This window comes from Lithobates pipiens, unplaced genomic scaffold (genome assembly GCF_037356315.1).
Source record: "Lithobates pipiens isolate NorthernLeopardFrog02 unplaced genomic scaffold, aLitPip1_a1.2 Scaffold_8, whole genome shotgun sequence".
In the NCBI taxonomy this organism is placed as follows: Eukaryota; Metazoa; Chordata; class Amphibia; order Anura; family Ranidae; genus Lithobates; species Lithobates pipiens.
This window is the reverse complement of record NW_027507903.1, coordinates 301,391,417-301,407,540: the sequence shown is the minus strand read 5'-3', so window position 1 is coordinate 301,407,540 and position 16,124 is coordinate 301,391,417.

Genomic DNA, 16,124 nt, shown 5'->3' with positions numbered 1-16,124 from the left:
ACAAGAAAAGAAACACACATCCCTAATCCCACATCCCTTTGAAACCTTTGGTACTTAAAGGGAAATTGTACCTACGTGACAGTTCTCAGCTCATAGAAGAGCTTCAAGAGATAAGTGGTGTACACAACTATCTACTAGCCACTATAGATGTAAACTCTTTACACACAAGTATTGCACAGGAAGACAGACTCATGGGTGTGGAGCAAGCATTATACGAACACACAGACATGAAGCAGGAGCAAATTAGTTATATAGTTGAAGGCCTTCGACGAGCCATGGGGTGTAATTATTTTTGGTACGATCACAGTTATTATGTCCAGACAAAAGGAGTGGCAATGGGGGCTCGGTATGCCCCCAGTGTGGCCAATTTACTTATGAACATGTGGCGGGAGGAGTATGTGTATACAAAAGATATCCCCCAATGGAAATTCTATCAGAGGTATATTGATGATCTCATCATACTGTGGGATGGGACACCAGATACCTTTGAACAATTCCTGAACAACCTGGATAACAACAGATACAGTATTACCTTTACAGAAAAATGGAGTGATCATAAGATTGAATACCTAGACCTAGAAATTTTCAAGGGGGATAATCTAAACACCAGAACCTTTTTCAAAGCAACCAATATAAACGGGTATATAGCGACGTCTAGTTGCCACCACCATAAGTGGAAAAGCAATATCCCCAAAGGGCAGTTGCTAAGACTTCACAGAAATTGCGAAATTGTAATATGAACAGGAAAACTTTGTTTCAAAAATCTAATTGAAAAAAAAAAAAAATGGAGATGGCATTTATCACAGGATACAATAGGCAATATAAAGAATTTGAAAAAATTGTAAAAAAATATTGGCCTATCTCACAAGAGGAACAAGTTTTATCAAAAGTCTGTGCAAAAAAAACCCTGTTTCGTGTATTGGAGAGTGCACAATGTCATTAATCCACCAAAACCAATTAAAATCTTTGATGATATGAAGGGCTTCTATAGATGCTAAAGATGCTTACCTTGTAGGGTTAGCAAAAAACAACCTCATAAAAGAGAAACCTTTAAGTCCAAAACCAACTACAAGGAATATAAAATAAGGGAAATGATCACCTGTCGGAGTACACATGTAACTTACATCATTGAGTGCCCATGACACTTACAGTATGTGTGGAGAACCACCCGCCCCCGGTTCGTGCTTATAGGGAAACACATTCATAATATTAAGAAGGGGTTCTCAAAACATAACTTATCACGTCACTTTGATGAATTCCATCATAGAGACCCCTCGGGTTTGATATTCTATGGGAATCACTGTATTAAAGAGGAGAGGGGGAAATAAGACCACCCTGATATCCCAAAATGAAACAGCCTGGATATACCAATTGGGGTCCCTTGCCCCCAGTGTCCTTAACCTGTTTTATAGCTAATCCATGATCCAGTAGGATCAACAGCTTAAGGTTATCAGCATATATAAGTCCTAAAGTTTCGGAAAACCAGGGATCTGGCCTAAGGCTAAGCCCTTGTACACACGGTCGGAGAATCCGTCGGAATGTGTCCTATCGGACCCTGTCGTCGGATAATCCGACTGTGTGTGGTATGCATCGGACTGATTCCGTCGGAAAATATCCGTCGGACCCAATTTTCAACATGTTGGAAATATTTCCCGACCAACTGGGCCGATCGGACATACTCCGATCATGTGTAGAGAATTTTGATCGGACCAAGTGCCACGCATGCTCAGATCAAATTCCTACATCAAAGCTATTGGCTACTAGCCTGAATGTAGTCCCATCGTAAGGAAATTACGTCATCATGTTCTGAAAGATCGGATTTCTCGCCAACTTTGTCCGACCATGTGTATGCAACAGTTTCGGACAAGATCCGACGGACAAAATCCGACGGGCAAAATCCGACGGATTTGGTTGTGGAAATCTCCGACCGTGTGTACAGGGGCTAAGGGTTATATGTCTCATCGTGTAGAAAACATCCTTTTAGATTTTAGTTTAGAATTGTAGAGGTGTGGGCCTAATGGATTTTTGACCCCCTGCCATTTTTGGTTATATAGGGGGCAGTCAATAGTCATCTTTAGTACCCATTATATATGGTAGTTATTTTATTTAAGATATACATATTATTATCATAGCACTCCCTTAATAGAGGTGAGTGTTTGATAGGGAAAATGGAGGCCCCCCTTTTTCTTTTCCTTGCTCCATCTATGGCTTGCCATCTATAGTATTGAAAAGGGTTTTTTGGGTATATATGTACATATAGCCCAGGGTAGACTCCTGGAGTATATGTCCCATGGGGTGACATACACATACTTTTTTCACATACTTTCTCATATAACTTCCTTACCATTACTATCACATATTTGTTTTGTTTTTATATAATAAGGTATTTCAGCATCACTTCCATATACCTATATCAATTTTTCCGTATTGGGGAAACTGGTAATATGTGAGGTGGAGCGATGGGTATTCTCACTAGGGTTATATTTAATTTGCTAATTATGGACCCCGGTGTAAGGGGTGACGTTAGTTAGGACATATAAATACGTAATATATTTCCTCTTGTCTTTCTCTTCTTTTTTTCCTATTGTCATATTTATTTTATTTTACTTCATTTTATTTCCTTGTAGTGTCTAGTTTCCGTGTATATATATATATATATATATATATATATATATATATATATATATATATATATATATATATATATATATATACATACCTGGTGTATTTATGTACATGCATGCATATTTCCCAGTCTAATATCTAGTTCGGAGGGTTTTACTGGGTAATATCTGAATTGCACACCCTCTCAATAGATAGTATTGGCGTAAGTTTGTAGCGTAGTCTGCTCATTAAGGGTGGTATATGTGTACGACTTTTGATTGCTGATTTGAAATACGGTATATGGGTCTGCATGTATTGACAAATGTAATGTATATGGGAGAGTGATACCCTTATGTCTGATCTATTTAATAACAACATTTTGAATTATATCCTTTTTTAACCACTTGACAGCTGGGCACTTAAACCCCCCTCGTGACCAGACCAATTTTCAGCTTTTAGTGCTCTCACACTTTGAATGACAATTGCTCAGTCATGTAACACTGTACCCAAATAATTTTTTTGTCATTTTTTTCATACACATAGAGCTTTCTTTTGGTGGTATTTGATCATCTCTGGGTTTTTTATTTTTTTGCGTATAAATGAAAAAAGACCGAACATTTTGAAAAAAAACATTGTATTTTTTACACAAAATTGTCATTGTAATAGGTTATTTCTGACACTGACACGTGACACTGATAACAGATGGAACGTGGCACTGATGACAGATGGCACTGATACGTGGCACTGATGACAGATGGCACTAATAAGTGGCACTGACGACACGTGACACTGATGTGGCACTGATGACAGATGGCACTTATACATGGCATTGATGGCAGATGGCACTTATACGTGGCATTGGGGACAGATGGCACTTATACGTGGCACTGGGGACATATGGCACTGAAAGGTGGCACTGGGAACAGATGGCACTGACAGGTGGCACTGGGGACAGATGGTACTGACAGGTGGCACTGGGGACAGATGGCACTGGAGACTGGTGGCACTGGGGACACGTGGCAATGGGGACACATGGCAGTGGGGACACATAGCACTTTGTTTTAGTTTTTTTCCCTAACCGCTGCAGTGGTTCATCTCTCCCTCCACATATGCTGTCTTTGTGTGGGGAGGGAGAGCCGGCGATGAGAGATGATCTCATATGTTTACATATGAGATCCTCTCTCATTGGACACACTGATCGTGCTGTAAACGGCCACTGTGATTGGCCATTTACAGCGATCTGTGACTGGCTGTGTCCAAGGGACATGGCCAGCACAGAACTTCCCCGATGCACGCCCGTGGAAGCGCATTGCGGAAGTAAACAGGAAGATGTCCAGGGACAGCCTCCCGGCAATTGCCGTCTGCGCTGCAGCCATCTTTCGGCTATAGCGCGGACGCCTACTGGTTAAATAATATACTTTTCTTTACGTATATGGTTTAAAACATGCCTTTGGGTCTTCCTAAATCCTGATTAGGTGCTACGTTTTAAAAGGGGTGTGACTGGGCGTTCTCCCATATAGTATGTAGTGTGTAGTGGCGTGGTACCGCCGCTGAAGACGTCAATGACGAAATGCGTACGACGGGACCACGCACACTATGTCACTTCCGGGTACTCGATCGAGTGGAACGCAGCTGGAATGCGCACAGCGCTCCTTCACTGATTGGGTTCTCTGACTGATATTATTAACCCGGAAGGGTGTCTGCTATATACAGCTTGGAGACTTTTCATTTATATATTTTGGATACATTGTTTACTGGCTAGCATAGTGATTTTGTGGTCACATCTAGCTGGACGGATTTTTAATAAATGGAAGCTGATTTTTGAAATTACTACACTATGGGAGCCATCCTTTGTTTTCTATAATAATTAGACCTGGATACATCTGGTATATGCAAAAAAAGGGGACGTCCTGTATATTATAAAACTCTTGGAGCTGTGCAGAGTGGAGCCTGAAGCTGAAGGAGCTGGGCCGGTCCAGCCAGAGGGAGTGGAATTATATGCACACTACCAGGGCTTAAGTCCTGCGGGAAAGATGGGAACAGAGTTCCTGTACTTTTTCCACAACAGGAACTCAGTTCCTGTTAGCAGCCGTGTCCTGCTAGACTTTGAAGTATGCGAGCTGTGTGGGAGGTGCTACACCAGCAGCTGCCGACACAGCTCGCAATAGTAAGTGCCGCACACCTGACCATTCAGGCATTGCCAGTAGGGGCCCCATGACAGCTTCCGCTTTGATCTACCTGTCAATCACAGCTAGCTGTCGGGTAGATCAGGTCTAGGTCTAGCTGACGGGTAGATCAGCTATTCTGCTCACAGGACATACAGGGAGAGAGGTGAGCTGAGGGAGGAACATCAGTTTGGGGTGGTAAGCTGAGCACAATACCTGGCAACGTTTAATGCCAGGGGGGAAGTTTATGTGGAAATATGTGAAGGGTTAGAATAGCAGCGAGTGTGTGTTGGAGCCCTGCAGAGTTTGCAGCCCCCCAAGCTAACATACATCTCCTAAGCAGGAACACATCACTATCTCCCCAAGAATTCTGTCCAGATAATGTGCAGTTAATTTATGATCTTTCCATTTAACCCTGTGTTATCCAAACTCTGTTCAATGAAAAGTGTAAACTCACCACATAAACACTCTATATACAAAATAAAATTCCCCAATAAAGATCAGAACATGATGTTCACATTTGCATGGAAGCACAATTGAATGAATGCTGATTATTTAGAGAATTACCGTATTTATGTTTATTGATTTTATAGATAAGGTACTAGTGCGCACAACCCCAAATCAACAACCCTAAACTAAACTAACTAATATAAATGGCCAGGTGTCACGTTTGTCACATTTTCCGGTTGCGGCCGAGACCGGAAGTTCCTTTGTTTACAAGCGCGATACAGCTTTTTAACCACTTGCTTACTGGGCACTTAACCACTTTCAGACCGGACCAATTTGCTGGTCAAAGACCAGACCACTTTTTGCGATTCGGCACTGCGTCGCTTTAACTGACAATTGCGCGGTCGTGCGACGTGGCTCCCAAACAAAATTAACGTCCTTTTTTTCCCACAAATAGAGCTTTCTTTTGGTGGTATTTGATCACCCCTGCGGTTTTTATTTTTTTCGCTATAAACAAAAATAGAGCGATAATTTTGAAAAAAACTCATTATTTTTTACTTTTTGTAATAATAAATATCCCCCAAAAATATATAAAAAAACATTTTTTTCCCTCAGTTTAGGCCGATACGTATTCTTCTACATATTTTTGGTAAAAAAAATCGCAATAAGCGATTATTGATTGGTTTGCGCAAAAGTTATAGCGTTTACAAAATAGGGATAGTTTTATAGCATTTTTATTAATAATTTTTTATTATTTTTTTTTTTACTAGTAATGGCGGCGATCTGCGATTTTTATTGTGACTGCGACATTGTGGGGGACCCATCGGACATTTTTGACACATTTTTGGGACCATTGTCATTTATACAGTAATCACTGCTATATAAATGCAGTGATTCCTGTGTAAATGACACTGGCAGTGAAAGGGTTAACCAGTGGGTGGCAGTGTAGGGGTTAAGTGTTCCTAGGGGTGTGTTACTAACTGTGGGGGGGTTGGGCTTTCATTTAGTGTACACTGATCTCTGCTCCAATCACATGGAGCAGAGATCAGCGTCACTAGTTGCTAGGCAGAATGGAAAAAATGTTGTTTATACAGCATTTCCTCCATTCGGCCGCTCCGTGAGACGATCGCGGGGATGCCCGCGGCGATCGAGTCCGCGGGTCCCGCAACCGGACTCACGGGGGTCCCGACCAGCGCGGGAGTGCGCCGCCGCCGGCGCGCTCCCGATGGCACGGTGGCAACGAATATTGGACGTACATGTACGCCAATATGCCTGCCCGTGCCATTCTGTCGACGTACATTGTCGTGCGATGGTCGGGAAGTGGTTAAACACCATTCTGCCCAGACCAATTTTCCTTTTTTTCCCACAAATAGAGCTTTCTTTTGGTGGTATTTGATCACCTCTGGGGTTTTTATTTTTTGCGCTATAAATGAGAAAAAACCGAAAATTTTGAAAAAAAAAACGCATATTTCTTTGTTTCTGTGACAGAATTATGCAAACGATTAATTTTTCTTCATAAATTTTGGCCACAATTTATACTGCTACATATCTTTGGTAAAAATAACCCAAATTAGTGGATATTATTTGGTCTTTGTGAAAGTTAGAGAGTCTACAAGCTGTGGTGCGAATCGCACAAAATTGATCACATCTGATGTACTGGTGGACTATCTCACTTCTTGTGACCCGAACAAGTCAGGAAAGTACAAATACCCCCCAAATGACCTCTTTTTGGAAAGTAGACATTCCAAGGTATTTAGTAAGAGGCATAGTGAGCTTTTTGATGTTGTCATATTTTTCCCACAATTCTTTGCAAAATTAAGATTTTTCATTTTATTTTTTTTTCTCCACAAAATTGTCATTGTAATAGGTTATTTCTCTCACATGGCATGTGTATACCACAAATGACCCCCCAAAAAAATTCTGCTACTCCTCCTGAGTATTACAATACCACATGTGTGGGACTTTTTCACAGCCTGGCCACATAGAGAGTCCCAACATGCAGGTAGCGCCATCATGTGTTCTAGGAACATAAATTACACATCTAACTTGTTGACTATTTATTACACTTTTGAAGCACCAGGACAATGACATGTGACACTGATGACAGATGGCACTGATACGTGGCAATGATGACACTTATACGTGGCACTGATGACATAGGGCACTAATATGTGGCACTGATGACAGATGGCACTAATATGTGGCACTGATGACAGGTGGCACTAATATGTGGCACTGATGACACGTGGCACTAATAGGTGGCACTGAAGACACGTGGCACTAATACGTGGCACTGATGACAGATGGCACTAATACGTGGCACTAATACGTGCCGCCGATGACAGATGGCACTAATACATGGCACCGATGACGCGTGACACTGATGACAGATGGCACTGATAAGTGGCATTGATGACACGTGACACTGACAACAGATGGCACGTGACACTGACAGGTGGCACTGATGACAAATGGCACTGATACGTGGCACTGATGACAGATGGCACTAATACGTGGCACTGATGACAGATGGCACTATGTGGCACTGATGACACGTGGCACTGATGACAGATGGCACTTATACGTGGCACTGATGACAGATGGCACTGGTGACAAATGGCACTGGGGGCAGGTGGCACTGGGGTGGATGGTACTGGGGGCAGGTAGCACTGGAGTGGATGGCACTGGGGGCAGGTAGCACTGGGGTGGATGGCACTGGGGCGGATGGCACTGGGGCAGGATGGCACTGCTGGGGGAGGATGGATGGCACTGCTGGGGGAGGATGGGTGGCACTGCTGGGGGAGGATGGCACTTTTTTTTTTCACAGATCGAAGCAGAACGGCTGCCGCTGCAGCCGTTCATCTCTCCCCTCTCACACTCTGTGTGAGGAGGGAGAGCGGCGCTGAGAGATGATCTCATATGTTTACATATGAGATCATCTCCCATTGGACACGCCGATCACGCTGTAAACGGCCGCTGTGATTGGCCGTTTACAGCGATCTGTGTTTGCCTGTCCCCGGGGGACACGGCGAACACAGAACTTCCGCGATGCGCACCCGCGGCGGCGCGCATTGCGGAAGTAAACAATAGGACGTCCAGGGACGGCCACCCGGACGAACGCGCCTGCTCTACGGCCGTCATTCGGCTATAGGGCGGGCGCGAGGTGGTTAAATGTAAGTGTAGATTTTACATATATTTATTAAAGTTTGCAATACTACACATGAGAGTCCCCTTTCTTTCCCCCATGATCGGTTATATTATGGTCTGAGTGTATGGCTGAACGAGTCATCTGAAAAAGAAAAAACAGAAATTTCCCCTTACAAGTGTTTCTGACCCTGAGGGGTCTTGAATTAAGGTGAGAGGCTGGGGGGAACGGGGGGTGCACTTGTTGAGCACTGAAGGTGGAGCGATATATCTGTAGAGCTTGCTTGCATCTGTAAAAACACTGCATGATTATTTATAAACTGTCACTATTGGATATCAAGTTATTGAACAGCACTGGATTCTTTTTTGAACACTTGAGTTGCACATGGACTTTCTTTTTTGCTATTTTGCACTGTGATTGTGTCACATATTTTTTGCGATATTTGCACATTTTATATTGGACCAACAACCCATGTTATATGCGATTTTGCACTTTAGTCATTGCAATATTTTTGCACTATTGTGCTTGCACATTTATTTATTTACTGATGCACAGTTTTTAGATTTGCACATTTATTTATATTTATATATGTACAGTATATTGATTTGTGTCACTGATTAGGTGGTTTATTTAATATTTCTATTTTTGTTTAAAAGGTAGCGCTACATAACTTTTTTTATATTTTGCTAGATAGTGTGGAGATCATTATTTATGTTAGCAGCTTCGTTAAGTTCCATTTATATTAGTTAGTTTAGTTTAGGGTTGTTGATTTGGGGTTGTGCGCACTAGTACCTTATCTATAAAATCAATAAACATAAATACGGTAATTCTCTAAATAATCAGCATTCATTCAATTGTGCTTCCATGCAAATGTGAACATCATGTTCTGATCTTTATTGGGGAATTTTATTTTGTATATAGAGTGTTTATGTGGTGAGTTTACACTTTTCATTGAACAGAGTTTGGATAACACAGGGTTAAATGGAAAGATCATAAATTAACTGCACATTATCTGGACAGAATTCTTGGGGAGATAGTGATGTGTTCCTGCTTAGGAGATGTATGTTAGCTTGGGGGGCTGCAAACTCTGCAGGTTTCCAACACACACTCGCTGCTATTCCAACCCCTCACATATTTCCACATAAACTTCCCCCCTGGCATTAAACGTTGCCAGGTATTGTGCTCAGCTTACCACCCCAAACTGATGTTCCTCCCTCAGCTCACCTCTCTCCCTGTATGTCCTGTGAGCAGAATAGCTGATCTACCCGTCAGCTAGACCTAGACCTGATCTACCCAACAGCTAGCTGTGATTGACAGGTAGATCAAAGCGGAAGCTGTCATGGGGCCCCTACTGGCAATGCCTGAATGGTCAGGTGTGCGGCACTTACTATTGCGAGCTGTGTCGGCAGCTGCTGGTGTAGCACCTCCCACACAGCTCGCATACTTCAAAGTCTAGCAGGACACGGCTGCTAACAGGAACTGAGTTCCTGTTGTGGAAAAAGTACAGGAACTCTGTTCCCATCTTTCCCGCAGGACTTAAGCCCTGGTAGTGTGCATATAATTCCACTCCCTCTGGCTGGACCGGCCCAGCTCCTTCAGCTTCAGGCTCCACTCTGCACAGCTCCAAGAGTTTTATAATATACAGGACGTCCCCTTTTTTTGCATATACCAGATGTATCCAGGTCTAATTATTATTTTTGTTTAAAAGGTAGCGCTACATAACTTTTTTTATATGTTTATTGATTGTTGTTTTTATGTACTAACAGTTAAGCTTCATACACAAAATATGAAAATTGGATGAAAAATACCACATTTGAAGCATTTGTGCATATGAGTGTATCATTTTTTTATTTTTTTTTGGTGGTGGAGTGGATCTTGGGTGGGAGTTCCCACACTTTTTTTTCCAGGACTTGATCCCTACACACTACCCCTGTGGGGGTGCGAGGATTTGGTGAGTGGAGACCCTTGAGGGGGAGCACAAAAGTCACTCTTTTTATATATTTTGGATTTTTTGCACACTAATTTATAAAGAGTCTTTATGGACAATTTTTCATTCATATATTTTTATAACTTTTTTCTTGTACACTAATAAGTTTTCACAGACATTATTATTATTATTATTATTATTACTATTTATTCTTTTACAGGTGTATGCACGCAAATCACCGTATAAGTTGGCCATATTATATATTACTTTTAGGTCACATATAGTTTTCCCTTGTTAGGGATGTGTGTTTCTTTTCATGTTTTCTTTTACTGATTGATTGATATTTTGATTATTTTATCACTTGATTTTAAATTTAAATTTTGACGTGATTTGTGGTTCTCTTGTTTTAGTTGGATGTTTATATGCACTGACACACATCATATCACGTATATGTTTGTGCACTGGTTCAACCTTTGTAACATTGCATATTTGATATCGATATGTATTCTTCTAGATAGGTCACACTGCTATGGAGAATTTATATACACCTATATCCACATAGCATTACTTTAGCCACTCCTAATAGGGGAGAGTTGGAGGATACTGAGCTGTCTGGAGGGTCACCACACAGCCTTGTTACCACCTCTCCTGAGAGTATACATAGGGGTGCTGCATGAGAATCCTAGGGTATACATATATGGTATGCCCGGTGGGAACTAATATATATGCCCATATCATAGGTAGCGCCACTGACCCCACTTCTTGTACAACATACCTCTTTAGACCCAGTCTGTCCAGACAATATGATCACCTGCTGACCTGCCACCATCCACAGCAGCTTAACTCTGCAGTAAAAACACCAAAGTTATATCCAACATAAATTTACGTCAGCTAATTGCAGTACAGAGGATGTTTTTTCCAGACTTTTAAAGTGTAAGAAGATGACTATCCTGAACCCCATCTCTGTAGGATATTAATAAGGGAACATGGAAGAAACCGTGTCTACTTCAGTGATTTATATCTTCCACAGGCATCGGCCAGGTATAGTACATATGTAGGGGTCAGCCCCTAGGATTACTGAACTATATTGCACTGTGTTCCATCTATAATATATACAGCCTGCTATTTCCAGTTTAGCCACAAGATGTCACTGTTGCTGCCGACCCTTCAGAGGAGAGGAAACAGGAAGTGGCAGTGAGAGAGAACTGTGAGGAGTGTGTGGGCAGCTGAGGGATTCCTGTGCGGAGCTGAGGAAAAGTCAAGTCTGCCCTGAGGAGAGGGAGACTTTGTGTGGATAAAGAGTCACAGTATCCAGCTAAAGATCGGGCATCTCGGGCAGAGAGAGAGAGCTGTGGTGATTTTGGGCCGCATCTGTGTTCATCCATCCGTCCCAGACGGGCAAGCTGCAGCACTAGGAACTGGACTTCACCTGCCTCATGAAGGAGGCCAAGACAAGGGACCCTCCAGCTGTCTAACAAACTGTGAGTGAGCACCGGTGCTGGATTGTGATAGGGAATAGTACAGTCCCTACTGAGATAGTACGTTGTAGAAACGTGTCCCGATAAGCGGGAATCAGGCAGGACATATTAGAAGAGGGTAGCCTGTATCACTGTGCATGTGTTGGCGGGAAAGCCATTTTGTGTACCACATTCCAGTTAGCCTTACTGTAAACTACTGTGAATTGTTAATACTGTTATCCTCCTCCTCCGGCCATTATATCTCACTGTTTAATAAAGCCGGTTTTTGTTTCAGCCTCCTTGTCTGCTGTCCCGTACTTGAAACCTGCATTGCGGTCTCCTATACCTCTGACCGCTACAAGTGGCGCTGCGAGCAGGGTACGGTTACAGAGATGGAGGCGGCTGAAGGCAACGTACCTGATGTTGATGTGAATGCCTTAGGTAATGGTGGAACCCCTACAAGGACCCTCCCTATGGGCATGCTTTTTAACTTGTTGCCAAAATTTGATGGCCAGAACATGTCACTGTCAGACTGGGTGACGAGATTACAGAGCGTTGCTAGAATTTACAATGTCAGCCCAGAGCTACAGGTGGAAATTGCTTTGGCTGCCCTGGAGGGTGAAGCGCGGAAAACTGTTTGCTTACAACCGGAAGCTACGCGCAGTACCTTGAAAGAGATTGTGCGCTTTCTAGAAGAAATATACGGTGAAACAGCTAGTGCGGGCCACCTCCGGGCAAAGTTCTTCTACCGGGTACAGCAGGAAAATGAAGGGGTCTCACAATATGCAACGGCTCTACAGGAAGTACTGGCTGAGATACAGAAAAAAGAGGCAGACGGGATAACCGCCATGGGATCCGCAGACCGGATACTGAGGGAACAATTGATCCTGGGACTCTACAGCTCTCACCTGAGACAAGCCCTACGGGAACGAGTCAGAGTGGACCCTACACTGAATTTTCGGCAAATATTGGCTGAGGCCGTGGAGCGAAGTAAAGAAGAAATTTATGCCTCTGGAGTGATACGGACCCAGACCGCCTCCCTCGGGGTTGCGAAGAATGAAGAGGTCCTGGTTAGAGTGGTGCAGGACCTACAAAGCTCCCTGGGTCTCATGCATGAGAAGTTGACGCAAATAGAGAGACGGATGGATTTGAGCTACCCCCCTGAGGTTGCATATCTGGGGCAACAACAACCTTATCAGACTGCCTCGATGGTTCCTGCACCAGAGCATTCTTACCCACGTATTCCCACCTACCGAGTCCCTCAATATCCTCCAGTGAGCTCGGCCAGTCCAGGCCTACGGGCGCCTCCCGCACACAGACAGAGAGAACAACGCAGAGAGGCTCAGTGCTGGCGGTGTGGAGAAAAAGGACACTTCGCTAGAGAATGCCGGAGGGACCTGCCTAGACGCCCAGAGCCGGCGTTAAACTTCAGGCCCCCGCAGTAATGAGGCACACTGCGGGGGAAGTAGAGTGTCAGGCCACTCAGCACAGCTCCGAACACCTGGTTGCAGGATGTCCCACCATAAGAGCCGAGTTTGAAGGCATTCCAGTCAACTGTTTAGTGGACACCGGATCACAGGTAACGACCATGCCTGAGTCATATTTCAACCGTTACTTTCAAGCACTGGCCAAGCCAGAACAGGGGACATTGATCCGGGTCACAGCAGCTAACCAGCAACAAATCCCTGTCACAGGTGTCGTATGGATGAATGTACGTCTGTGTGGACAGGAAGTTGGAAAAAAAGGTATCCTGCTGGTCCCTGAAACCTTCAAAGAAGATGTACCGGTGATAATGGGCATGAATATCCTGCGAGAGTTGGATCAAATTATGTTCACTAAAAGGGGGCCGGGCTATTGGAAGAATGCCACTCCACACAAACCAACGCAAAAGGCATTTCAACGGTTAATCCGGTTTTGTGGGACACAGAAGAGTGTCCCAGTACATCAGTCTGTAGGAAATATTCGAGTGCCGGGAAGGGCTACCCTTACCCTCCCTCCTGATCGGGAGACTATACTGACTTTGCCCGTGGGAACCTCCCGCAACCTTGAAGGTATGGAGGTGATCATTGAGCCTGAAGGCCTGGGAGAGTTAGGTCAGGATGTCCTAGTGGCCCGGACACTGGCAGTAGTCCAAAATGGACGAGTACCCATAAGAGCTGTAAACGTTGGACAACGGGAAGTCTCTCTGGTGCCAGGAGTGGAACTGGCTCGCGTGTACCTACATCGGGGAGAAGTGCTGAGTCAGGGAGAAGTGACTCTAGCTCCGATAGGCAATTCTGCTTGGACCTTGGCAGTTACTGCAAAGCCTGCAGAGGCACCGACCCCAGAATGGAATGGGACAGTCATCTTGGAACAAATGGAGATAGATGTGAAAGCTCTAAGTCCGGATCATTTACGAGCAGTTGAAACCATGCTGTGGGAGAATCAAGCTGCGTTTGCCCGCAATGCCAATGACTTTGGTTGCACAGATGCTATCACACATGAGATACCGACGGGGGACACTCCCCCAAGCCGAGAGAGATATCGACAGATTCCACCCAAGTTGTATCAAGAGGTGAAGACATTGCTGAAACAGATGATCGATTCAGGAGTGGTTCGGGGTAGTCAAAGTCCCTGGGCAGCCCCAGTGGTGCTTGTCAAGAAGAAGGATGGCACCATTCGATTTTGTGTGGATTACCGGAGATTGAATGCGTGCACAGTGCGGGACTCATATCCTCTGCCTCGCATCGAAGAGTCCCTAACAGCCCTAGGGCGGGCTAAATACTTCTCCACCTTGGATTTAGCAAGTGGATACTGGCAGGTACCGGTGGCTGAACAAGACAAGGAAAAGACAGCATTCATACTTCCCATGGGTCTGTTTGAATTTAATAGGATGCCATTTGGGCTGTCTAATGCCCCAGGAACCTTTCAGAGGCTGATGGAAAAATGTCTGGGAGATCTAAATTTTGAAGCTACCCTGATATACTTGGATGATATTATAGTGTACTCTGCTACTTTTGAAGAACACTTGGCCCGATTAGGACAGGTACTTGAGCGACTGCGGGCCCATGGCCTGAAGATAAAGCCAAAGAAGTGTCATCTCTTCAAGAAGGAGATCGAGTACTTAGGCCATACGGTGTCCAAAGACGGGGTGCTGCCATCCCAAAATAAAGTGGCTGCCATTCAACAATGGCCGGAGCCTAGAACGCTGCGTGAGTTGAAGGCCTTCCTTGGTCTGACTGGTTACTACCGGCGGTTCATCAAAGACTATGCAAAGATAGCGGGCCCTCTGAATGAGATTTTGAGAGGAACTGCTGGGCAATCCAAGAGTCAAAGTGTTCCCTGGGGACAGAAGCAAGAGGAGGCCTTCCTGACCTTGAAAGAGGCTCTGACATCGGCCCCCATCTTGGCTTATGCTGATTTTGACAAACCATTCTTCTTATCTACTGACGGTAGTCTCTACGGACTCGGGGCAGTGTTGTCACAGATGCAGGACGGACACGAAAGAGTGATTGCCTATGCCAGTAGGTCCCTGCGGGATACGGAGCGAAACCCTCATAACTATAGTTCCTTCCGGCTAGAGCTCCTTGCCCTGGTGTGGGCCATGACAGAGAAGTTTGCCGGTTACCTTACAGGGGCTAAAATCTTTGTACGGACTGATAACAATCCCCTGGCCCATCTGGATACTGCTAGACTGGGAGCCCTGGAGCAACGTTGGGCAGCTCGCCTTGCAAAGTATGACTTCTCAATTCGCTATCGCTCTGCTACAGAGAATACCAATGCTGATGGTCTGTCGAGGGTTACTTTTGAAACTCCATTGGGAGAGCTTGATGAACAAAAGGAAGAGGATGAAATTCCAGACTTCCGCAAGTTTACACCTCCAGCAGTCGCAGCACAGACAAGCGGGGAGGCCCGGTCCCTGCCTAAGGCATTAGCAAGAACTAATGAGGAATGGGGGCGAATACAAGATGAAGACATTGGACTGCGACAGATAAAAGGTTGGGTGGCTCGGCAAAGGAAACCAGACAGAGAGGAAAGGGCTGATCTTGATGCTGAGATGAAGTCAATTCTACATCAATGGGACAGACTAGAGGTTCATGGAGCTGTTCTATACCGCAAGTGGCAGCAGCCTGCCGATCTGGAGGCAAGATGGCAGGTTGTCATACCAAGGAGTCTGGCACTAGAGATAGCCAGGGAAGCTCATGAATTTGGAGCTCATTTCGGGCCAGTCAAAACTTACCAGTGGCTGCAGCGTTATGTGTATTGTCCACGACTGGAGGTCGTAGTTGAAGAAGTCTGCCGACAGTGTAGAGTGTGTGAGCTTACTAAAAGCACAGAGCAGAGGGCACCCATACAGCCCATACAGACCAAGGAACCGCTGGAGGTATTGCTGATAGATT